This window comes from Stenella coeruleoalba (assembly GCF_951394435.1).
Source record: "Stenella coeruleoalba genome assembly, chromosome: 9".
Taxonomy (NCBI): domain Eukaryota; kingdom Metazoa; phylum Chordata; class Mammalia; order Artiodactyla; family Delphinidae; genus Stenella; species Stenella coeruleoalba.
In genome coordinates this window covers 88,808,396-88,835,372 of record NC_137155.1, presented here as the reverse complement: position 1 = coordinate 88,835,372, position 26,977 = coordinate 88,808,396, and the positions used below count along the sequence as shown (strand labels likewise).

The following is a 26,977-nucleotide window of genomic DNA, read 5'->3' as shown; positions in this document are numbered from 1 at the left end:
TCAGATATTCAAATCAAATTGAAACGCCAATCAAGTAAACTAAGTACTAAGATGAGTATAACAATCGTAGAAAAATCCCTCCCACCTTTACTCTCACCTCAGAAATACCCACTAGCCCTCACATAGTCCTCTCTAAAAGCAGGAAGGCAGATACAAATGCACTTTATATTCTAGTAGAAGTCAGACTATGGAAAAGGGTATGGGAGAGGAACCAATGAGGGTAGGTCTTTCTATTTTCTAGTTTTCAAACTTAATTCTAACTGAGAAACATGTCCTGGAGCTTGAATTGAAAACAGGATTGGAGAAACTACCATGCTTTCTGAACATAGTCTGAGCTGCCCCTTTGGCATGATCTGCTTTGATTCCCTTCCAGCTCCTCTCTGTCTGCTGTTATCTTCCAATGCACCAAATGTGACTTCTGCAATTAGCATGCCAAGCTTTCTGGCTGACCCAGTGTCCTGGAATGAAATCAATGTTAACGGTTCCTGTGATTCTGGTTGTTTTTGCTTTATTGACGTTTCCTTCTCCCTTCATCCCACCTCCAAACTAATTTTCATTCTATTTGAAAACAGCCCAAAATGATAAATTATTTTGTGCTTTTCTGCAGTGGTAAGATTTAATTGGGTTTCCCTGGCTCAGTTCAATTCCTGGCACAACGAAGTCAAACCCTTGAACATGAGGGACAGACAAGAGGTAAGATGATGAATAACGTGTCCTGAGCACTATGAAAGTCTGCTGAAAACAGTTATGTCACCCACGTATCTCCCTTCACCTTTCTCTCTCCCATTCTTTCTTTGTTTTTGTTTGTGTTGGCAAAATATTTCCAGTATTACATGGAATAACATTAGGATACAGAAATGTTGCGAACAGCATTAATATTAATATTCTGGTTCATAGGAAAATAAAATAGTATAAACCTCTCTGCAACTTTAAAAAGGGAATATTGATAATATTTGGTTCTTTCTATTGAATAAAGAAGAGTTAAAAAGAAATGCCAAGCATACCATTTATCTACTGAAGTGTAACAAGCCACTGTGATTCTGATGCTCATGGGGCAGTTCTGCTGCTTTTTTCTGGGCTCGTCACATGGCTGTAGCCAGCCAGCTCCTTCCTTGGGGCTGCAGGATCCAAGATGAACTCACTCCTATGTCTGGGCTTTGGTGCTGCCTGTCGACTGGGTGTCTCTCTCTCTCTCTCTCTCTCTCTCTCAAAGGTCTTTCCTCATTCATTGGCTAGGTTAACTTCTAATTGTGTTGGAAGCATTCCAAGGGCTCAGAGATGGAATCCATACATCTTCTTGAGTCTGAGGCTGCAGAAACTCACACAACCTCATTCTATTGGTCAAAGGAAGTCTTAATGCCAGCCAAAATTCAAGGAATAGGGGAATAGACCCCACCTTTTGACTGGAAGAATTGCAATAAATGTGCGATCATATTTTATCTACCACATTGAGCAAGTAAAAATTTATATTAGAATTATATGTCTAAATGCCAAGGTGGGCTTCTTGAAGGCAGTGAATATTTATTATATTTATTTTCACATTTCAAGCTTAGAGTGCTACCACATAGTAGATCCCATTATCTGTCTGTTGAACAAGTATTGGTGCCTATGGATTGAGAAAATATAACAAAAATAAAATAATGATAATTCCTTATGATTGACTATGTAACTTAGAGTTTTTATGGTTGTTTGTGTGAAGTCATTTATTATGTGAGATTAATTTGGGTGGACCTAGAAGCTCTCTTTTAGGGGTACAGAGTAATTTGGAAAAAAATGGCTTTAGGCATTTTAGACTGGGAGTGTAACATGTATAAACATCAAAAAGGTGGAAAGGCAACTTATACGTGGAGGGCAGTCAGCATATTGTTGAGTGAATAAAGGACTACCAAGTTTGTTGAGCTGAGAAGTGGAAGCCGGTGGAGTTTTTAAAGGCAACACAGATAATACCAGATCCAATGTGATAGGTTAGAGGAAGATGTAGAAGGAAATTAGACTTTCAAAAAGTGGCTCAGCACTTTCCTATTAAGAAGTCTTTACATTCAAACACTGGTTCTTCCACTCAAACAAGTCATTCCCAAGTGCTAAATTTAAAGAGGCTACATGGAATATTAAGGAAGCTGGAGTAAACAGAGTTTGTTTTGTATCAGGCTTAAACTATTTGCCTCTAGGCTCAAACCTAAAGAACCTCTGACTTCCTCTAATTTTGACTCTCCCATTCTCAACACTCTCTACCTGTCTGACCACTGCCACACAGGCCACCTGAGGGGTGATGCTTCTCTGAGATTTTCCTTATGCACTAATTGCAGTAAATACCATCCTGCACTTTGCAGCCTATGAAACACTGCTCACTTGTTGGCCATACTCTGTATCCCTAACCAAACTATACATTCCTTAAGGACAGAAAGGTCGTCTAGTCTTTTTCCTCTTTTTGCCCTCAGTGATGGTATTCAGTAAATCTCTAATTTAAAATAAACAGAAAAATCTTAAAAGTATTTTTCTTGCATAGTAATAATATGCATGCCTTTTACTTTCTCTAAAATGTATTAACATGAGCAAAGCATTTATACCAGTGCCTGACATAAGGAATTGCTAAATGATATTTTACTGGCCTTACTACCATTATCATTATTACTTGCATGTAACTTATAAGCAGATCAGATCAAGGCAACACCTCTCATTGTAGATCCTCTGTAAACCACAGGCAGACTGGCCACCTGCATTAATTGATCTAGGTGACAAATATTCATTGTACATTTCACATGTGCTAAGTTTGCATTTTCAGTGGTAAGCAAAATAGACATGGTTCTCCCTCTGTGGAGCTTACAATCTGGGTTTGGGGCTGGAGGAAGCACATATTAAATTAGTGAAGGAGCAAATTACAAATCTCAGTAAGTGTTATGAATGGAAAGGACAAGGTGCTATGTATGAGTACATACGACAGAGGGCAACATACTAGACCAGGTGGTCAAGGGATACCTTTCTGAAGAAGTTATACTTAAGATTAAATAAAAAAATAAAATAACATGGTTCAAGCCCAGAGAACAGTGGTAGAAGAACAGTGTAAACAGAAGGAGCAGCATGGGGTCAAATGCATGAGATGAAAAGAGAGTATAGCAACTGATAAAACAGAAGAATTTCCCATTCTTGGTCTCTGAAGCTAACCACCTAGGTTTAAATCTTGGCCTTTTCCTTTGCTAGCTGTGTGATTCCAAGCAGTTTATTCTGTGCCTTAGTCTACTCATTGATAAAAAGAGGTAATAGTAATTACCTTACAGGGCAGCAGTCCCTAACCTTTTTGGCACCAGGGACCAGTTTCGTGGAAGAAATTTTTCCATGGAGCGGGGTGGGGGGTTGGGGGGATGGTTCAGGCGGTAATTCGAGCAGTGGTTCAGGTGGTAATGCAATCGATGGGGAGCGATGGTTAGCGGCAGGTGAAGTTTTGCTTGCTTGCCCACCGCTCACCTCCTGCTGTGCGGCCCGATTCCTAACAGGCCTTGTACCGGACCGCGGCCCAGGGGGTGGGAACCCCTGTTATAGGGTACTACGAGGATTAACATGAAACTGCTTAGCACATTGGCTTAGCACACTATAAATGCTTTATCAGTATTATTGGAGAAAACTGGGCTGGCTGACTCATTCAGTCAACTACGTGTTGAGAATATACTGCGCCAGGCCTACTGGTGATGCCCCTGACATCACCTGGATCACTGGCCCCTGTATCTCTGCTACTAACCTCTCTTTTTTCAGACAGAAGCACGACATCACTTTGAATGTCTTGCTTTTTGGGTAAGAGGTCCTCAGCAGAGCTGTTTGGGTTCTTAATGATAAAGGCTTACATTTTCCATTCATACCACAGCCCTCTCTTTCCCAAAGCTTGGAATTCTGTAGGTGAAGCTTGGAAGCAGGGAGCGCCTGGGAGAGGTTGGATCAGTGGGCTTTCATGCGGTCTCACACTGCGCCCCCCTTAGAAGATCGCACTGTTCTCTTTTACACGCTGCTGCCAGCCTGTAGTTTTATCTTCACACACAGTTTCTCTCTGTTTGCCCTTTATCCCTCCAATCCTCTCCATGTCTCAGAAATCTCAACCGTATCTCAGACACACAAGCCACAAGTCTTTCCTCCTCTGGCCCTGGAATTTTCTCCTGTGCCCTCAGTAAGAGCAGCGTGGAATTCAGGACAGTTAATGCTCTGAATCCTGGACCAAAAGCAGATGGAAACAATGGACAGAGCCTTCTCTTTCCTCCCCTGACCCTTCTTTCATATTGACGACTCTCATAATCGTTTCATCCGTTTCTCATAGCAGCCCTAGTAGAAACCCCAATAAACACCCTGATGTTGGCTTTTCCTCCTTCCAAGAGTTGCCCTCACAGTTGCTTCCAGTGATAGCCTGTCAAATTATTACTTACACTCCAGCCCCCCAAATAATGGTCACCTCTGCACCTAACAGTACTTTTTATTTTTCCTTCCTTTCTTTTTAAATATACAAATATTATGTAATTTTAGAAGCTATCTAATAAGAACCATTTGGAAAATTCAAAAGAAAAGAAAATATATTAGAATATATATATATATTTCTCTCTAGTATATTTTATTCTCTCTCCATATATGTACACACACACACATATACACATCCATACATATATACACAAATATATATATTCTTCCTCCATGAGTCCTTGTGCTTAAAGGGAAGAAATGAATTTCCTTAAAAATTTGAGAGTACTACTAACAAGTACACATTTTAGAAGTACAAAGCAGGTAACTTACTGATGTTTCCTCCCTCTGTAGCATTAATTATACTGGATGCGCACACAGAACTCTGAGAACAGCATTCTAAGGTTACATTCAGTGTGCGTTCCTGATACACCACCTGAGAATCCATCCGTATGTCTTTTGCTTAGGAAATATTTTTGAAAAATATCACAGTCCCCTCTACACCTAATAGTACTTTTCCCCCCTTTCTTTCTTTTTAAAAATATAAATACTGTGTAATTCTAGAAACTATCTAATAAAAGTCATTTGTAAAACTCAAAATAAAAGTTACTTAATCAGAAAATCTTTATATATCAGCTATGTAGAAAGACAACTCATTTTCAACATTTTTAAATGCATGCAATTTCAAGTAGTCTGTCTTTTTGTTTCCATGAATGCATTTGTAAATACATGTTTAAGCTTAAATACATTTACCACTTTAAATATGTAAACTATTATTGCTCACTATCTTATCTCATCTATTCTCTTATCTTCATCTGTTCTCTTGTTCCAAGACCTCCTCTGTGATTATCAAAGGATATAACATTTCGACAAAATGAAAAGGTAAAGATTACTGACTGGAATAGCAAGTTACAGAAATACATAGAGTGTGTGATTTTATTTTGCTGAAAAAAGAAAAATACATTTATGTATGTGTTATTCATCTAACTCCGAGGGAGAGATTTATTATTTACTTAATTCTAAGAGAGAGAGAGAAAAGAAGAAGGAGGAGGAAGAGGATGATGATGATGGGGAAATGAAGAGGAGACCCAGAAAGTATACCCTAAGGTATTAACACCGAGTATGCATTTTTATTATTGTTTATGGGTTTTATTATCTGTACTTAATTTATTACAATGCCCATATTTTAGCTTCTACCAAAAAATATACATGTATATGACAACTTACACATGTATATGACAATATATATGTATATGTGTGTGTGTATGTGTATGTAACAAACTTGAAGAAAGCACTGATTTAAGTTTTGTTTGAGGCAACTATTTTACTCTTCTGAAAAAGAAACAAAAGAACACATAGTCTCTTGCCAAGGATAAATCAACTCAGATGCCCACAAGAGGTTTCAAGTTTGCTTGGAATTTCCAAGTTCATGAATGTTCAGTGGTCTTTAAATTTGGAAACCTGTTTTTCCTGTTGCTAATAATAAATCTTATGAACTATCCTACACAAAGCATTAGGTACCCTAAATAAACACTATAAAAATAACCTCCTTTATTTAGGGTCATGCTGTTTCAGATGCCCACAACCAACTGTCTCCCCTGCTTTAGAGGCCGGAACCCTTCTTGTCTCTCTTCATTTCACCCTTGTCACTCCCAATTCTCTGGCAAGTTTGGTAAATACTACAAATAAAATAGGCAATATATAGAAAGATGATAAGTAAATAATATATGTAATTTATACCTTCAAATCTTCTTCAATGTGTTCTTTGAGTTAGTTTTCCAGTCTGTTGGATCAAGGAGTTTTCCTTCTTCATATTTTACAAAGAATTCTCCCTTAAAAAATAAAAAGGAAAGGAAAGAACGAAAGTTGAGAATCAAGCATATGTCACTGTTAATGGAATGATGGAGTCCAGACTATGAGACACAGTCCCTGGGATTCCCAGCAGCCTTTGCAACATCTCTAGGTCACTTAGCTTTAAGACCCCTCTCCTCAAACTTCATAACCCTATTACATTCTACAGAAGGCCTTTTTTAGGGGTGCCATTCTTTATTTTATACAGAGCAAATGACTTCCACGGTAAATTCTGGAGGAGAGAGGCAGACGCAATAGCTTGCTCTGAAAGACTCCTAGAAATAAAGAAGTAAAGGATAAAAGTTCTTTCTCTCCCCCTCTCTCTCTCCCTTCCCCTTTCGACAGTGAGCAGAGTTTTCTTTCTGCAACTGAGGAGAGTCAGACAGAGGGCTGGGTTCCCTGAGAAAGATAAGTGTGTGGGCACTCTAACTCCATTCTTTGTGATGGCTGAGAGCCTGGCCAGACTGCTATAATGTACAGATACTTCATAGAAGCAAGGAAATATTGTGAGATTTCATTTACTTAATGGCTTACAGATTGAGTTCCATACAGACTTGAATATTGTAAAGTTTACCTTATAACATATTGTACTATTTTTTAAAACAGTATAAATGATTCTTTCTTAAATAAACGTAGTATTTTTTTCTTCTTTTGAATTAACTAGTTCCAAGTGACCCATCACATCAAAATCATATGTGGAGGAAGAGACCTTCAAGATGGCGGAGGAGTGAGATGTGGAGATCGCCTTCCTCTCCACAAATACATCAGAAATACGTCTACATGTGGAACAACTCCTACAGAACGCCTACTGAACGCTGGAAGAAGACCTCAGACTTCCCAAAAGGCAACAGACTCCCCACGTACCTGGGTAGGGCAAAAGAAAAAAGAAAAAACAGAGACAAAACAATAGGGACGGAACCTGAACCTCTAGGAGGGAATGTGAAGGACGAAAAGCTTCCACACACTAGGAAGACGCTTCACTGACGGAGACAGTGGGTGGCGAGTGGAAAGCTTCAGAGCCGCGGAGGAGAGCACAGCAACAGGTGTGCGGAGGGCAAAGCGGAGAGATTCGCACACAGGGGATCGGTACTGACCAGCACTCACCAGGCCGAGAGGCTTGTCTGCTCACCCTCCGGGGCGGGCGGGAGCTGGGAGCTGAGGCTCGGGCTTCGGAGGTCGGGCCCCAGGGAGAGGACTGGGGTTGGCTGCGTGAACACAGCCGGAAGCGGTTAGTGCGCCACAGCAAAACGGGAGGGAGTCCGGGAAAAATCTGGAGCTGCCGAAGAGGCAAGAGACTTTTTCTTCCCTCTTTGTTTCCTGCTGCGCGAGGAGAGGGGATTTAGAGCGCTGCTTAAAGGAGCTCCAGAGACGGGCGCGAGCCGCGGCAATCAGCGCGGACCCCAGAGACGGGCATGAGACGCTAAGGCTGCTGCTGCCGCCACCAAGAAGCCTCTGTGCGAGCACAGGTCACTCTCCACACCCCCCTTCCGGGTAGCCGGTGCAGCCCGCCACTTCCAGGGTCCCGGGATCCAGGGACAACTTCCCCGGGAGAACGCACGGCGCACCTAAGGCTGGTGCAAAGTCACGCAGGCCTCTGACGCCGCAGGCTCGCCCCACGTCCGTACCCCTCCCTCCCCCCGGCCTGAGTGAGCCAGAGCCCCCGAATCGGCTGCTTCTTTAACCCCGCCCTGTCTGAGCGAAGAACAGACGCCCTCAGGCGACCTACATGCAGAGGCGGGTCCAAATCCAAAGCTGAACACCGGGACCTGTGCGAGCAAAGAAGAGAAAGGGAAATCTCTCCCAGCAGCCTCAGGAGCAGTGAACTAAATCTCCACAATCAACCTGATGTACCTGCATCTCTGAAATAACTGAATACACAATGACTCATCCCAAAATTGAGGCAGTGGACTTTGGAGGCAACGATATATTTTTCCTTTTTCTCTTTTTGTGAGCGTGTATGTGTATGCTTCTTTGTGTGATTTTGTCTGTATATGTTTGCTTTTACCATTTGTCCACGGGTTCTGTCTGTCCTTTTTTTTTCTTTTTTATTACGTTTTAATTTTTTTACTTTTAATAATTTTTTTTTCATTTTTTACTTTAATAACTTTCCTTTCTTTCTTTCTTTCTGCCTTTTCTTCTGAGCCATGTGGCTGACAGGGTCTTGGTGCTGTGGCCGGGTGTCAGGCCTGTGCCTCTGAGGTGGGAGAGCCGAGTTCAGGACATTGGTCACCAGAGACCTCCTGGGTCCACATGATATTAAACAGCAAAAGCTCTCCCAGAGATCTCCATCTCAATGCTAAGACCCAGCTCCACTCAATGACCAGCAAGCTCCACTGCTGGACACCCTATGTCAAAAAACTACCAAGACAGGAACACAACCACACCCATTAGTAGAGAGGCTGCCTAAACTCATAATAAGGTCATAGACACCCCAAAACACACCACCAGACGTAGTCCTGCCCACCAAAAAGATCCAGCCTCATCCTCCACAACACAGACACCAGTCCTCTCCACCAGGAAGAGTGACAACCCACTGAACCAACCTTAAGGCACTGGGGGCAGGCACCAAAAACAACGGGAACTATGAACCTGCAGCCTGTGAAAAGGAGACCCCAAATTCAGTAAGTTAAACAAAATGAGAAGATAGAGAAACATACATCAGATGAAGGAGCAAGGTAAAAACCCACCAGACCAAACAAATGAACAGAAATTAAGCAGTCTACGTGAAAAAGAATTCAGAGTAATGATAGTAAAGATGACCCAAAATCATGGAAAAAGAATGGAGAAAATACAAGAAACGTTTAACAAGGACCTAGAAGAACTAAAAAGCAAACAAACAATGATGAACAATACAATAAATGAAATTTAAAATTCTCTAGAAGGAATCAATAGCACAATAACTGAGGCAGAAGAACGGATAAGTGACCTGGAAGATAAAATAGTGGAAATCACTACTGCAGAGCAAAATAAAAGAAAAAGAATCCAAAGAATTGAGGACAGTCTAAGAGACCTCTGGGACAACATTAAATGCACCACAATTTGAATTATAGGGGTCCCAGAAGAAGAAGAGAAAAAGAAAAGGACTGAGAAAATATTTGAAGAGATTATAGTTGAAAACTGCCCTAATATGGGAAAGGAAATAGTTAATCAAGTCCAGGAAGCACAGAGTCCCATGCAGGATAAATCCAAGGAGAAACATGCCAAGACACGTATTAATCAAACTATCAAAAATAATTACAAAGAAAAAATATTAAAAGCAGCAAGGGATAAACAACAAATAATATATAAGGGAATCCCCATAATGTTAACAGCTGATCTTTGAGCAGAAACTTTGCAAGCCAGAAGGGAGTGGCAGGACATGGTTAAAGTGATGAAAGGGAAAAACCTACAACCAAGATTACTCTACCCAGCAAGGATCTCACTCAGATTCAACAGAGAAATTAAAACTTTTACAGACAAGCAAAAGAAAGAGAATTCAGCACCACCAAACCAGCTTTGCAACAAATGCTAAAGGAACTTCTCTAGACAGGAAACACAGGAGGAGGAAAAGACCTACAATAACAAACCCAAAACAATTAAGAAAATGGCAGTAGGAACATACATATCGATAACTACCTTAAATGTAAATGGATTAAATGCTCCAACCAAAAGATACAGACTGGCTGAATGGATACAAAAACAGGACCTGTATATATGCTGTCTACAAGAGACCCACTTCAGACCTAGGGGCACATACAGACTGAAAGTGAGGGGATGGAAAAAAATACTCCATACAAATGGACATCAAAAGAAAGCTGGAGGAGCAATTCTCATTTCAGACAAAATAGACTTTAAAATAAGGACTATTACAAGAGACAAAGAAGGACACTACATAATGATCAAGGGATCTATCTAACAAGGAGATATAACAATTGTAAATATTTATGCACCCAATATAAGAGCACCTCAATACATAAGGCAAATGCTAACAGCCATAAAATGGGAAATTGACAGTAACACAATCATAGTAGGGGACGTTAACACTCCACTTTCACCAATGGACAGAGCATCCAAAATGAAAATAAATAAGGAAACACAAGCTTTAAATGATACATTAAACAAGATGGACTTAATTGATATTTATAGGACATTCCATCCAAAAACAATAGAATACACTTTCTTCACAAGCGCTCATGTAACATTCTCCAGGATAGATCATATCTTGGGTCACAAATCAAGCCTTGGTAAATTAAAAAAAATTGAAATCGTATCACGTATCTTTTCTGACACAATGCTATGAGACTAGATATCAATTACCGGAAAAAATCTGTAAAAAATACAAGTATATGGAGGCTAAACGATACATTACTTAATAACCAAGAGATCCCTGAAGAAATCAAAGAGAAAATCAAAAAATACCTAGAAACAAATGACAATGAAAACACGATGACCCAAAACCTATGGGATGCAGCAAAAACAGTTCTAAGAGGGAAGTTTATAGCAATACAATCCTACCTTAAGAAACAGGAAACATCTCAAATAAACAACCTAATCCTACCCCTAAAGCAATTAGAGAGAGAACAACAACAACAACAAAAAAAACCCCAAAGTTAGCGGAAGGAAAGAAATCATAAAGATCAGGTCAGAAATAAATGAAAACGAAATGAAGGAAACAACGGCAAAGTTGAATAAAACTAAAAGCTAGTTCTTTGAGAATATAAACATAATTGATAAAGCATTAGCCAGACTCATCAAGGAAAAAAATGAGAGGACTCAAATCAATAGAATTAGAAATGAAAAAGGGGAAGTAACAACTGACCCTACAGAAATACAAAGGATCATGAGAGATTACTACAAGCAACCATATGCCAATGTAATGGACAACCTGGAAGAAATGGACAAATTCTTAGAAAAGCACAACCCTCTGAGACTGAACCAGGAAGAAACAGAAAATAGAAACAGACCAATCACAAGCAGTGAAATTGAGACATGATTAAAAATCTTCCAAAAAACAAAAGCCCAGGAACAGATGGCTTCACAGGCGAATTCTATCAAACATTTAGCGAAGAGCTAACACTGATCCTTCTCAAACACTTCCAAAATATAGCAGAGGGAGGAACACTCCCAAACTCATTCTATGAGGCCACCATCACCCTGATACGAAAACCAAAGATGTTACAAAAAAAGAAAACTACAGGCCAGTACCACTGATGAACATAGATGCAAAAATCCTCAACAAAATACTAGCAAACAGAATCCAGCAGCACATTAAAAAGATCACACACCATGATCAAGTGGGGTTTATCCCAGGAATGCAAGGATTCTTCAATATACGCAAATCAATCAGTATGATACACCATATTAACAAACTGAAGGAGAAAAACCGTATGATCATCTCAATAGATGCAGAGAACGCTTTCGACAAAATTCAGCACCAATTTATGATAAAAACCCTGCAGAAAGTAGGCACAGAGGGAACTTACCTCAACATAATAAAGGCCATATATGACAAACCCACAGCCAACATCGTTCTCAGTGGTGAAAAATTGAAACCATTTCCACTAAGATCAGGAACAAGAGAAGGTTGTCCACTCTCACCACTATTATTCAATATAGTTTTGGCAGTTTTACCCACAGCAATCAGAGAAGAAAAAGAAATAAAAGGAATCCAAATTGGAAAAGAGAAGTAAAGCTATCACTGTTTGCAGATGCCATGATACTATACATAGAGAATCCTAAAGACACTACCAGAAAACTACTAGAGCTAATCAATGAATCTGGTAAAGTAGCAGGATACAAAATTAATGCACAGAAAACTGTTGCATTCCTATACACTAATGATGAAAAATCTGAAAGAGAAATTGAGGAAACACTCCCATTTACCACTGCAGCAAAAAGAATAAAATACCTAGGAATAAACCTACCTAAGCAGACAAAAGACCTATATGCAGAAAACTATAAAACACTTATGAAAGAAATTAAAGATGATACAAAGAGATGGAGTATAGATATACCATGCCCTTGGATTGGAAGAATCAACATCGTGAAAATGACGTTACTACCCAAAGCAATCTACAGATTCAATGTAATCCATATCAAGCTACTAGTGGCATTTTTCACAGAACTAGAACAAAAAGTTTCACAATTTGTATGGAAACACAAAAGGCCCCGAATAGCCAAAGCAATCTTGAGAAAGTAAAACGGAGCTGGAGGAATCAGGCTCCCAGACTTCAGAGTATACTTAAAAGCTACAGTAATCAAGACTGTATGGTACTAGCACAAAAACAGAAATATAGATGAATGGAACAGGAAAGAAAGCCCAGCGATAAACCCACACACATATGGTCACCTTATCTTTGATAAAGGAGGCAAGAGTATACAATGGAGAAAAGACAGCCTCCTCAATAAGTGGTGCTGGGAAAATTGGACAGCTACATGTAAAAGAATGAAATTAGAACACTCCCTAACACCATACACAAAACTAAACTCAAAGTGGATTACAGATCTAAATGTAAGACTCTTAGAGGAAATATAACACTCTTAGAGGAAAACATAGGCAGAACACTCTATGACATAAATCACAGCAAGGTCCTTTTTGAGCCAACTACTAGAGAAATGGAAATAAAAACAAAAATATACAAATGGGACCTAAGGAAACTTCAAAGCTTTTGCACAGCAAAGGAAACCATAAAGAAGACCAAAAGACAACCCTCGGAATGGGAGAAAGTACTTGCCAACGAAGCAACTGACAGAGGATTAATCTCCAAAATATACAAGCAGCTCATGCAGCTCAATATCAAAAAACAAACAACTCAATCCAAAAATGGGCAGAAGACCTAAATAGACATTTCCCCAAAGAAGATATACAGATTGCCAACAAACACATGAAAGGATGGTCAACATCACTAATCATAATTGAAATGCAAATCAAAACTACAATGAGGCATCACCTCACACTGGTCTGATGGCCATTATCAAAAAATCTACAAACAATAAATGCTGGAGAGGGTGTGGAAAAAAGGGAACCTTCTTGCACTATTGGTGGGAATGTAAATTGATACAGCCACTATGGAGCACACTATGGATGTTCCTTAAAAAACTAAAAATAGAACTACCATACGACCCAGCAACCCCACTACTGGGCATACACCCCGAGAAACCATAATTCAAAAAGAGTCATGTACCACAATGTTCATTGCAGCTCGTTTTACAATAGCCCGGACATGGAAGCAACCTAAGTGTCCATCAACAGATGAATGGATAAAGAAGATGTGGTGCATATATACAATAGATTATTACTCAGTCATACAAAGAAAAGAAATTGTGTTATTTGTAGTGAGATGGATGGACCTAGAGTCCGTCATACAGAGTGAAGTTATGTCAGAAAGAGAAAAACAAATACCATATGCTAACACATATATATGGAATCTAAAAAAAAAATGGTTCTGAAGAACCTAGGGTCAAGACAGGAATAAAGACACAGATGTAAAGAATGGACTTGAGGACACAGGAGTGGGAAGGGTAAGCTGGGACGAAGTGAGAGAGTGGCATAGAGTAATATATGCTACCAAATGTAAAACAGATAGCTAGTGAGAAGCAGCTGCATAGCACAGGGAAATCAGCTTGGTGCTTTGTGACCACCTAGAGGGTGGGATGGGGAGGGTAGGAGGGAGGTGCGGGAAGGAGGAGATATGGGGATATATGTATATGTATAGCTGATTCACTTTGTTATAGAGCAGAAACAAACACACCATTGTAAAGCAATTATACTCCAATAAAGATGTTTAAAAAAAATCATATGTAGAAATTTTAGGCTGAAAGACTTGAAATTATATTGTTCCTCTAACTTCAACATAAAGCAAGATTTCACCCTACTGAATCCTCCAGGAACATAACCCAAACACAGAGGTTGACTTTTAAGAGTGCTTTTCAAATAGGAGAAGCTTGCAAATGTACTTCAGTTTTTTTAAAAATTAGTTATTTTTGTTATTCTTTTCTTTAACTGAGAATGAGCAAAAAATATTGTTTGACTTATTTTCATCCTTAGAGAAATTTCAGTTTTCTTTGAGTTGTACATTCAGTGAATTCTGGGGTGAAGTCAAAAAGCTTTTGTCAAGAACTTCCTCCCCTATGTAACAAGACCTATGTTGAACAAAGACACTGCAAGGAATTGTTTTGTTAAATAAGAAGTGAAACTAATGTCACACACTTATATTATTCAGAAAACAAAATTAATGATAGTCATATAAAGATTGTCAAAATTCAGAGAAGTAAGCAATCCACACAGGCCAGAGTAGGGAATTATCATTGATGAGATAAAATGTACTTTGGGTGATGGGCTTAATTTGGTTACATGAGGGAAAGAGTGTTTTATGACCAAAGTGTAGGTGGAGGGTATCAGGGAACGGCTGGTGGCAAGGAGGAAACTGGCCTGCCTGGAATAGGCATTTCATGTGAAAGAAAAGTGGGGAAGTTGGCTAAGTTTGGACTATAGGTTGGGGAAGTAGACAGGAAAGGCAGTGAGATAAAAAATAGGGCAAATCCTTAAGTACCCAAATAAGAGGTTCAGATTTGAACATTCAAGTGCTAAGAAGTCATTGAAGTCTTCTGAAAAATAAGGATTGTCATCTCTATAAAGGAGGGCAGAACTAAGATATGAAATATAGGAAAAGGAAGGGAGAGACAGCTTTTTGCAATTTTCTCTACTGTTAATGAAGATGAAAGTGATAGACACTGAAATGGAAACATATTAACCATAGTAGCAGCAACAGTACAGCCACAGATCACTAGAGAGTAAGGAGTCAGAATGATATATACCTCACTTTGACCATGGTGGAGTTTTTTATAGCACTAAATGGGCTCTTGCCAGTTGAAACAATACAGGAAGAAACAGTTCAGGCAAAAAATGTTATAAACGAGAGATATCCTCAAAGCATGGGAAATATGCTTACTTTTTCCTGTTATAAATGTCTGAGAAGATGAGGGAAAATTGTTTGTTTGAAACTAGTCTATTTTAAATCAATCAATTAAATTAATTTAATTGATTTAATTAAATTAGCTAATTAAATTTATTTTAAATTAATAGTAGTCAGCTTACCTTATTTCCCCAGTTTCCTGTAACCAGTTCATTAGTCTTCTTATTGCCAGATTAAACCCTTTGCTTATGCAACATGGTCCTCTACTAGTGTTTCCTATCTTACACTATGGATCTTCCTACCTCCCTCAACTTTTCTAGCACCTGCTGTGCTATTTTCATATTCAGTGTTCCTCTCTCTCTCTCATTGCACCACACTGTACACTGTAAATGTCTTGCTGTTCTCATAATTCTACTCTTATTTAGCTAAACAATTCCTCCAAAAGATCATTTCAGATTTTTTCATTTCCAATTTTTTCATTTTTCTCCTCTGAGCTCTTAATTATTGAATTGACATGATGAAAGAAAAAAAGGAAACCTACATGAGCTTTATTATGCACTTGTCTTCATTAAAGTTAAATGACTGTCTCTAAAGTTATCCTTTCAATTCCCGGAGAATTAATGTTTTTCACTTCCCTAGGCTGAATTCCCTCCTCTAAATGCTGGAACTGATCACTTCTTGCCTCTTCTGGGGTTTTGTTTCCACCACAGATATTCCATGTGCTCTTAAGTAAATTTTAGCTTACTGTATCTTTTAGAAAAAAAATACACACAATTTACTGAGAGAAAATATTTGTTCTATTAGCCAGTGAGATTTTAAATGTTTGGTTTCCATTTTCCAAATTCCTATCAGGGATTCTTAGGCAGGATGATTGGCTAACCATCCATGACTACCTCTCCTCCTTCCTGAAATCTCACTGAAATGTGAGAAAACTCTGCACAACTAAATCCGTTGTACCACTGCAAAACCCAAAAGGGTATCATTAAATTATCAGAACATCAAGGATTTTCTTGACAGTATTAAAGAGATTGTTTATGAAACTCAACCAATCTTAGTCACCTGCAGTTCATGACAGATTAAAAATAAAAGTGCACCCAAGTAAGCGAGTTTACTCAGCAGAACTTTCAAAGTTTTCCAATTCCCAAAGCAGCTGGAACTGGGAGTAGGACTTGCCCTGTCAGGTGGTCGATTAATTCAAGGACTGTGGAATAGTTGGAGTAGTCTCTCAAAAAGAAATTTTCCTAGAAGATAAAACTAAGTAGAGCTCTCCAAGTAAAATGGAAGTTCTGCCCTAGGAGACTTTGTAAGGAAATTGGGTCAAGAAGAAGCCACTATAATGGACAAAAAACAAACAAACAAACACAAACAAAAAATCTGTTGTACCTATAAATTCCCTTCTTCTTCTAAAGAAAACCCAGCTACACACAAAGTTTCTCCCCATTTTAATCCTCCCCCTACCCTTGCTCTCAGCCAGTGACCTTCACAACCAGGGTCAGAATTCACTGTGGGATAAAAAGCTTACTTTACCTGTGATTTGAAGACACCTGAATGTAACATGTTGCTACAACTGGGCTGTTAGTTAAAATTGGGAACAAACTAAAACCTCAAACAACTGAGAGAAAACAAAGGTAAGAAAGACAAGGGTAAGAAAGAGAGACAACAGAGTGAATAAATAAAGTCCCAGGGAAAGCTAAAGCAATAAAGGAAATAGAAAGGTAACATCCAATATAGGATGTTTAACCACCTCAGAGATTCTAAAGGATTGCATATCTCGAAAGCAAGAACTGGCTACCATAAAATAGAAGTAACTAAGTAAACTGAGGTCTTGAGAATTAAACTGCAACAACAACAAAAAAAACCCAACTTCAGTGTTAATAAAGTAGAATAAGGAACAGCTGCAGAGTGACATCTGTCTTAAAGACTATATACAGAGGCATGCCTCAAAATTAGAGATGAAAATTATGAATGAGAGGTGAAATTATGGGAATGCAATTAAGAAATATGGAAATGGATCCATGAAATCAAATAATCATTCCAGAAGGAATGATTAAAGATAGAAGAAAACTTACCTTCTAGAAGAAATATGTGGTGCAATGAGCAGAACTGTCTAAAAGTGACCCTAGGAATTCCCTGGCAGTGCAGTGGTTATGTCTCCCTGCTTCCAATGCAGGGGGCACGGATTTGATCCCTAGTCAGGGAACTAAGATCCCGCAAGCCGTGCGGTGCAGCCAAAAATAAATGAGTAACATTAAAAAAAACAAAAGTGACCCTAGATGTTATTGTAGGTTCCCCAGACAAACTGGCTTCTTCCACTTCTCTCAGGCGTGTTGCACCAAAGGCCACCCGGTGCTAGGCAGCTGGTTTCTCAGACAACTCTTGTAAACAGCTTGAACTGTTTCCAGACTAACCAGCATGATTCCAGACTACCCAGCATCAAAAGATATTTTCTTTCCCTGAAAACACTGTCCTGCTTGCACCATAACAAAGCAGAGACACAGGGGAGAGTGACCTTCAACAGGATCCCAGCCTCACACCGCAGGCCAGGAGTACCCAGGTCTCAGGACATTCTTCTGCAGGTGGTGGAAGAATGGGAACCTTCTTCCTTTGCTTGCTTCTCTTCTTATTGAACCTGGACCTATGTGTTATCCTTTTCCTCAATGAATCCTGTTCCTTAAGCCACACAAAATGATGTTGTGATATATCACAGATGAAGACCTAGAAGGGACTCACCATGCACAACAAATTATTATTGAGTCTTCAGAGAAAAAGGCCCACCAGATAATGGTTATTTAAACATATTTTGGAAAAAGATACGATCTTCAAGGATAAAAGGAAATACCTATATTTTCATTTTTTGGATAGATTACATTTATAGAACCAGTTAATCTTGAACTTAATGGAATTCCAAATGTATTTCAAAGAAAAATTAAAAAGGAACTCAATAGGCCAATTTTAAAATTCATATGGAAGATAAAGGGTAACAAATAATAAAAAAAATTTTGTGTAAAAGTATAATGTGTCGTGTAGTGGACACTGTGCTTTTCTACCCAGATCCCTCTTGTGGACCGAAGGACACCTTCCTCCTGCGGCTTCGAGTTCTGCCAGCAGATAGCCCCCAGTAACCCATCCTCTCCACGAATGTCTCTCAGGGGAAGAAAGCACTTCACCCAGAGTCTGTGTTCCTTCTAAGAGGCAGCCTATATCCAATTATTAGTTGATGCAGGAGTATAACAGCTCAGCCATCCCACTTCAACTTGGGACATCTCTCGGGGACTGTCTCTTTCTTCAGAGCTCCCTGTGGGGTTAACTGTGGCTTAACATGATGCACCGAGCACACTTTCTCCCTCAGCCCATTCCCGCATCAGTGTCTTCCCCACAGATGCTGATCACCAGAGCACTCACTAACAAAATTCCTATATACTAATCTCCATCTCAGAGTCCGCTTCCAGAGAACCAGACTTGCCCTATCAGATGTAGATATCACAACAGCAAAAGACAGCAGTTAAACACAGTGATACCAATATATCAATAGGCAACTGAATCAGGAAGAAATAGAAAGGCAAGAAATAGACACACACATATACTATGGTGATTTGGTATGTCACAAAGGTGTTTGTTTTTTTTTTAACTTGGCCAGGAAATAACCGACTTTTAAATAAATGGTTGGGGACAACGATTGTCTATACATCAAAGGAAAACATAATATAGTCAATTTTCAACTTTAAATAATACACAGGAACAAATTACACATAAATTAAAGATATACACATAAAAATCAAAGTATGAAAATACCTAGAATTAAGCATCAGACAATATTTTGTAAGCTTGAATGGGATGGGGGTGTTAGTATAAGGCTTCCCAGACAAAACACAAAATTCAAAGGTCATTTAAAAAAAATGGTTGTCAGATTTTAAATTTTTTATCTTTGCATTTTGACATAATTTCGGACATACACAAAGTTGCAAAAGTAATACAAAATATTACCATATATGGTTCCCCCATGCTGAAGAAAAATTGTCTAAGAAATTATTTAGTATGTTTTTTTTTTCACAAAGATATGATTTAGCAGTTGTGAAACTACTTTATTTGTATTCTAGGACTGAGTAAATACATAAATATATTGTAGATAATGAAAACCAAGTTTCTCAAAGTCAGAGAAAAAGTTTATTCTAGTGAGAACACTAGAATAAATGCTGTGGTAATTGGTGGCATTAGTAATAATTCATGATTATAGATAGATAACCACCCAAGCCTGGATTTCTCCATGGGGCTCAATTCTTCAAAATTAGATTTCATTCCATTTCTGTTATCTTGATTCTGTATATTCCCATCTTTCCTCAATTTCAATTACTTCCATAACTAATTTAAATGTGTTTGTAAGCTTGAATCTTCCCTTAGAAATTTCTCCTTGCTAACTCAAAGGAATCTCTAACATTTGAAATCAAATGCAAAGTAATAAAGTGAAATAAAATATTCTAGACAATGTATATGAGAAAAAAAACTGCCTTCCCTAATCTCACAAAAATGTCCCATAATAAAAATTATCGGGCTTCCCTGGTGGCGCAGTGGTTGAGAGTCCGCCTGCCGATGCAGGGGACACGGGTTTGTGCCCTGATCCGGGAGGATCCCACATGCCGTGGAGCAGCTGGGCCTACGCGTCCGGAGCCTGTGCTCCGCGACGGGAGAGGCCACAACAGTGAGAGGCCCACATGCCACAAAAAAAAAAAAAAAAAAAAAAAAAAAAAAGATTATCAGCTGTGTCCTTAAGGATAGATTAATTTTTAACTTTTCCATCTGGATTAATTTTCCTTTACTAACATAGCTTTGACCTCACGTTTGTACCATGTGATTACACCTGTCTAACTTTTTAGAAGAAGTGTGGGTCCAATCAAATCCTCTTTGTGTAAATTCAAATTAAAGACTAAGAATCAGAGTGTGGTGACTGCGTGAAGCAGTACTTGGAGATATGGACTTTGGGGCTATGGTGGCCATTTTGACCCATGTGCACCAAAGAGGCTTGCAGTAACACTGTTGGTACACAAGACAGAAGTGGCACAGGAGACCATGCATTTGCAGAGAGAGTAAGTAGCTAGAAAGTTTATATATTTACTTGTTATCTTTTCATGTCTAGTAAGGTCTTACTATATCTATAGTTAAGTTTAACTAAATGCTCGTAATTCTTTATAGAATGCCCTCCTTGCTTAAGCTACCTCGGGTGGGTTTTTGTTTGTTGCAATTAAACAATTATCCGTTAAAATTGTTAAACAGATAATTAAAATTGTTAAAATTGAAGTAGGGTAATGAAAGAAGTCACTGCAATGTGGATCTTTAGTAAATAATAGTATTTACTATTAGTTTAAACCATGTATAAATACATTTATAAGTAATAGTTTAAACCATGTGTAAATTCATTTATAATATAAAAAACAACAAAAAGTTATCCTATTGCTGGTAAAATAACAAGAATGAAGTCTCTGTACTGATGTTTCCTCCACAGTTTGTTGTGGAATTTATTTCTTGATAGGTATTCTATGTTCGTTCAGACTTTAACCTAGATGTTTATAATGAAGAAAGAATATAAAAAGAAGTGCTTCAAAGATTTGGAAGTTGAAAAGATATATATATATATATATATATATATATATATATAAACATGATCTTTAATAGTCCTAGCATATCCGAAAAAATTTGTGTTCAATATAATTCTCTAATGTATGCTGATAATCTGGAATCAAAGAGCTGAGAAATACTAAGCTGAATCTAGTATTATAAAGAGGAAATCATCAATAATAATAGTATTAAAAGGTACCCTTTTCCAGAATTCAGGGGAAAAAATTCTCCCCTTCCCTTAAAAAATAATTAGGATGCTTTGGAATGTTCTGCATTTCCCTGATCAAAAGCATTTTAAGCAAAACTAGCTCGATCTGAGGAATTAAAATATAAGCAAGTACTATCTGAGGAACTAAAATATAAGCAAGTATCGAAAAATTGAGGAAGAAGCTTTAATAGGGTTAGGGAGTTATTTCTCTCAAGAATCATTTTAGAAGATCTGAAGCGTGCAGACAGTGACAATCTATTAATTTTCCTCATAAGCTGCCTTATTTTTTCCACTTAGTGGTCAGCAAATGCAAAGCCAACTACCAAACACTCAACTTTGAATATTCACTAAATAGACAATTATCTCTGACTGAGGCCAGGATGAAAACAACCCAAGAAATAAACCACTATCTTACCCCTTACTCCATTCTTCACTGTATCTGCACTCTCTCCTGGTACGAGCATTCTAAGCATTTAGTGATAATTTTTTGAAACACACACACATACATACACACACACACACACACACACACTTCCATATAAAATTATCTTCTCAGAATATTTCACAAGGAAAACTCACTTTTCCATTGTGGCCAACCTATAAACTCAAAGTCAATACAATAAGCAATTCAGACTAGCAATAAAACTAACATATACTATACAATTACATTGATTTTGTGCTAGATGTTTACATTTTTTGTTACAAAAATTAACATATGCATTCTTATCCTCATTTTACAGATGAGGAAACAGACGTTCTAAGAAATTAAATCTTATCCAAGGTAACATAATTAGATGCTAAGTGATTAGTCCATCTTAAAACAACCCTTTAAAACATTAACCACCCACTTTTGCCTCTGTCCATGAGATAATGTAGAAGTATATTGCTTTAGGTATTTTGCTAGCAGTATTTTTTTAGATGGATCTATCAATTGGCATAAAGAAGTAAAGAAGGAAAAATAAATTATATCTATATTCATTTTACAAATATGAAATGTAAGCTTAACTATCATTCTACAGAAATGCATTCTTTATAATTCTGATATTATTACAGGTTGTCCATTTTTAGAATGACAAGGTAGGTTGTCAATCTGTCTGAAGTTTATCTTCCCTAAAATATGATCATGTCATTTTCATGCTAATTTTTACATAAATTAGACTGTACTTTTCGCTCATGTTTTTGTGCTGCCTCATATCCACAACCCACAAAAACATATTAGTGTCTCAGAAATACTTCAGTAAAACATAAAATGAGTAACGAAAGGTGTAACATGAATTATACAACTCAGAAAATTGTCTCAAATTACATCTAGCATGAGAATCTGGTATGAAAAAATAAATTTGTTAATATAGTGACAAATGTACAAATGTGAATATTTGTATAAGCACCTATATCAGAAAATTACAATCAAGATATTTGATAGTAAATATCTGAATATAGGATATTACTAGATGGGAGAGTCAGCTGAACAGCTTTGGCATAGAGCCAGTGAAGTCTCCATAATTAAAATTAAAAAAAAAAAAGGAAAACCTAGAGGGTTTTTTTTCCCCTGAATTAGTAGAAAAATACAATTCAGCAAAAAAATAATTATTTTTAAAGATAGAGAAGAAACGAAAGCTATAATTATAGCACTCAAAATTGTAGTCCTGAGACTTAAGTATAAATCACAGTATGACAAGATATTTGCAAAATCAGGTAGAAAATTAAGAATTAATGTTCTGTTCAAAGAGAAAACTGAGAAAGTTATTGTAAAAATTCTCTTATTCAATGATGTTGGTTATCACACAGTGGTAATGAAGTACATTACAGAAGAGCGATTATTATCACAAGACCACTCCATCAGATAGTTTTGTTTATAGCTGTGCAGAAACCCTTGAGGTACAGAATATGACTCTGCTCTTAGAACATATGTGGTACCTGTATCAAGGAGATGGTCCTGGTTAGTATTTGTCTGATCTGCTACTAAAACCCAAACCACTGGGAAAGAGGTATTTCATTTCGTTCACATATCTTATGTACCATAACTTAGCTGGAGAAGGAAGCATTAATGCCAGTAGTAATGGAGAGTTATCAGTAAGTGTGCCAAGAAAGGGCATTTCTGTGTGAAGAGAAAATGCTGACTATGAATACTGTCAACTAAAAAAAATGCATAACCTAAAATTTGAGAATTATGTTTTATTTGGCAGACAAAACCAAGGGCTTAAGCCTGGCACTCAGCCTCTCAGAGGGCTCTGAGGAATGCTCCTAAGAGGTGAGGGAGGAGCCAGGGTATGTAGGAGTTTTTGCAACAAAGACCAGGTAGTCAGAACTTCAAAAGATTTGTGTGAATTAAAGAAAACCAGACATCTAAGGAATTTAGCACTTTTTCTATGAGCAGATGCAAGAGTCTGGGCTCAGTGAAATCTTTCCTCTGATGTGCACCTTAGCTACCTGTGGTCAGTATCCTGTTCTTTCCCATCCGGAGTTCCCCCATGGCTCACCGTAGGGGAGGCTGCAGTGGCTTTGCTTGATGGCTGCAACATCTTTTGTTTACTGATACGGCAGGCAACATTTTTCATTCACAATACCAATCCACACAGAGTTTTATTCAGAGACAATGGCTGAGAGTCAAAATTAGATTTTTGGATCATAATTTGGTGATTACAGAAATGGTAAATATCTTAAATTTGTTCAAAGCATATTCTCTGGGTCTACATCTTTTCAACATGCTGAGTGAAGAAGTGGGCAGCAAATACAAACCTAATTTCCCATATGAAGGCTAGTGCACTTCAAAGTGAAAGATGCTCATCCAAATTTAAAGAATGAAATATTAGGTAAAACTATTTCTTAATGAATGATTCTAATATCAAAAGTTAAAGTGTCCTTTGAATTTATGTGGCTTGCTCGGGTGGCACAGGTTAGTGATATACTCAGCATGTTGCAGGGTCCAAGTCTGTTATTTAAGGATCACAGTATTATTTTTATTATTGGAGATAAAAGAACGGTACATCTTAAGACAAAAGTCCATCTCAGGGTGTATTAGTCAGAGTTCTCCATAGAAACAGAATCAATAGGAGTTCTATCTATCAAGAAAGATTGATTTCTTATGAGGAATTAATTCACATAATTATGGAGGCTGAGAAGTCCCACATCCTGTCATCTGCAAGTCTGCAAGCTGGAGACCCAGAAGAGTCTGTGGTGTAATTTAGTCTGAGTCTGAAGGCCTGAGAACGAGGGGAGCTCACAGTGTAAATCCCCATCTGAAGGCAGGAGAAAATGAGATGAAATGTCCCAGCTCATCAGTGAGGCAGAAGAAAGGGGCAAATTCCTCCTTCCTCCACCTTTTGTTCTATTAAGGCCCTCAACGGATTGGGGGATGCCCACCCACACTCTGTGTTACTGAGTCCACCAGTTCAAATGCTAAACTCATCCAGAACCCCACTGACAGACACACTAAGAAATACTGTTTAACCTGGGCACCCCTTCATCCAGTCAAGTTGACACATATTATCACAGAGGATAAGTAAATAGATTGCTGAAAATTTTATTTTTCCTTAATGCTTTATTATTTTCTTCACTCACTAAAGATACATTATTAGACATATTTTAACATATCCAAATGACACTATGACATCCTGTTGAGTGTGGGATCCTCCCAAAGAGTAGACTAGGAATTCATTTGCCGTTATCCTTTGTGCTGAACTAATCAACCTAGGAGCTTTCAAGTGAACCATACTTACCAACTTGGCATCCAGGGAGAGGCACTGAAAGAAGCTGTTGATTCCATTAGAATCCAACTATCCAGAACTACCTGACAGAAGCACCACATTCTGGATGCCTTTCCCAATGATCTGCAACTGTAACTTAAGACTATTTCACTTAGTGGAAAATGCAAGCAGAAATGCAAGCAGAACCTGATTCATTGCTCAAAACTCTCCATTCCCAAAACAGAAGATAACGCTTATTTTTCTGTACTTGTACAGGAGAGAGAGAATCCCTATAGCTGGTCATGTACTCACTTTGCAATTTTAGATTAACCAATTCGGAAGAGAGACTATGGGAGCTTCAGAGTCTTTATCTATAAATGAGCAATTCCTTCCTAGAAAGGGCTTTAGTAGAATAAGTTAAAAGTGTAAAAACCACTCAAAGTATCTTATGATAAAGAAATAATATAAACGACAAAATAAGCCAGCATATTTGGGCTGGAAGTGTTCCTATACATCATCTAGTGATTTCTTTTAGAGGTCCAGAGGGTTTAATCTCTTACCCTGGAACACACAATTAGATAAAGGCAAATCATAGACCGCAACTCAGTGTTTTGGTCTGTCTCAGAGTTCAGTGCTCATTCTCCCTTGCTCTGCAACACTCTTCGTGCTTTGTTTCATTTAGACTGCCCTTCAAATGTACAACAGATATTTTGCTGAAGATGCTGTGTAAGTTCACTTAATGTAATACTAATCATGTTGTACATATACGAAACTAAACTTTACACACATAAAAACCCCTGTCTTGAAGTCTAAGGTAATAGAAATAATCATGTAACCTCTCTGAATTATGAGTTTGATTTTCATGTATCAGTACTGTCTATATTTCAAGGTGTCTTGACCCTGCTGTATTTTCTTGTTTTCTTCATGTATGACAGCAGTCCCCTGAAAAGTGCCTTGAGTCCCAAGTGAATTTTTCATGGATACATGACTGCTGCTGCTGTTGTGTCCTGCCCACTGGACACCATGGCAGCCACTCCCATCCATGGCACTGGCCTCAAAAGTATTGGACATTAGACTCACCTGGGAGGTTTCACAAATCTTAATGTTCAGTTTGCAACCGTCATCAATTAAATCAGAATGTCTAAGGGGTGAAAACCAGGCTTGGGTACTTTTTTAAAGATCCTCGGTGATTCAAAGCACAGCAAAGTTTGGGAACCACAGACCTATTCCCAGAAGCTGTTAGACTACTCAAGCTGCATAATGGTCTATGGGGCAAATGAAGTAGAATTGTTTTCCCCGTGTTTTCTATCATAGTCTGTTCTTGGGTGTGTCGGTTAGTTTCCTTTTGTCTCTCAGCCATACACATGGCTTTTTATTTTCTCCTCTACTCTGCCAAGGATTGGAAGCCTCCAAATCATTCTCGTGGACTCCTTTGCTAACTGGGTTTTGATTAAATTCTGCCAGTGGGAGGCACTGGCAGTTGATTGGAAGTCAGGAGAAAGAGAAAAGTAATTTTTTTCTGCTTCTGCCTCTGGCAGTTGCTGAGCTACCAGCAGCGAGTCAGCAGTGTTGGAGGGACTGCAGGCTCCTGGCTCCCTGCTCCGTGGTTGCAGTAGCTGTAGTGTCCCCCTATGGGTTCTGGGCAATGCCACTTTGCTTTTCACCCTCAGCAGTCGTAGCACCTTCCTGCATTTACTTGCATTTCCTTCTCCCTTTGGATCCTCCTCCTTTCCAACAATTTAGAAACATTTAGCTTTGAAATACATAGAGTGATTTTTTTCCTCCAGCTGTATTGAGGAATAACTGACAAATAACATTGTAAGACATTTAAAGGGTCCATCATGATGATTCCATATATACATTGTGAAAAAATTCCTACCATCTAGTTAAATGACACATACATCACCTCACATATTTATCCTTTTTGTGTGTGAGAACATTTAAGTTCTACTCTCATATGATGTCTTTGGGTAACTTAGAAAAATGCAGTTTCTATGGACAGATTAATTTTTTGCAAAAGAATAAAAGTACACTCTGCAGGTGGATACAGCCCATAGGCACATGCCTTGGGAAATGAATATTTTCTTTGTGGGAAGAAAGAGGCATCCCTCCCTCCAGGAGACACAATGCTGCACCGAGGCATATGCTCAGCAGACGGATCAAGTTTCTGTCCCCAAGCACTCCTCTGCCAGGCACCCTCATGCTTCACTAAGCTACCCTGGGGACATGGAGTAAGGAGTATAGTGCCCTGAATCAGGCTGTGGGGATTTAAAGAAGAGGGATGTACACAGACG

At 38.4% G+C, this 26,977-nt stretch overlaps 1 protein-coding gene across 14 annotated transcripts in view; it reads right to left on the bottom strand.

Annotated features, from left to right (window-relative positions):
* CHRM2 (cholinergic receptor muscarinic 2) overlaps positions 1-26,977 on the bottom strand; it is an 800,456-nt gene that overhangs the window by 360,201 nt on the left and 413,278 nt on the right. For all 14 annotated transcript variants that reach the window (XR_013829691.1, XR_013829692.1, XR_013829693.1 and 11 more), the window contains one exon: positions 6,175-6,266. The gene's annotated coding sequence lies outside the window, so the exon portion shown is untranslated. The remainder of the gene's footprint in view (positions 1-6,174; positions 6,267-26,977) is intronic.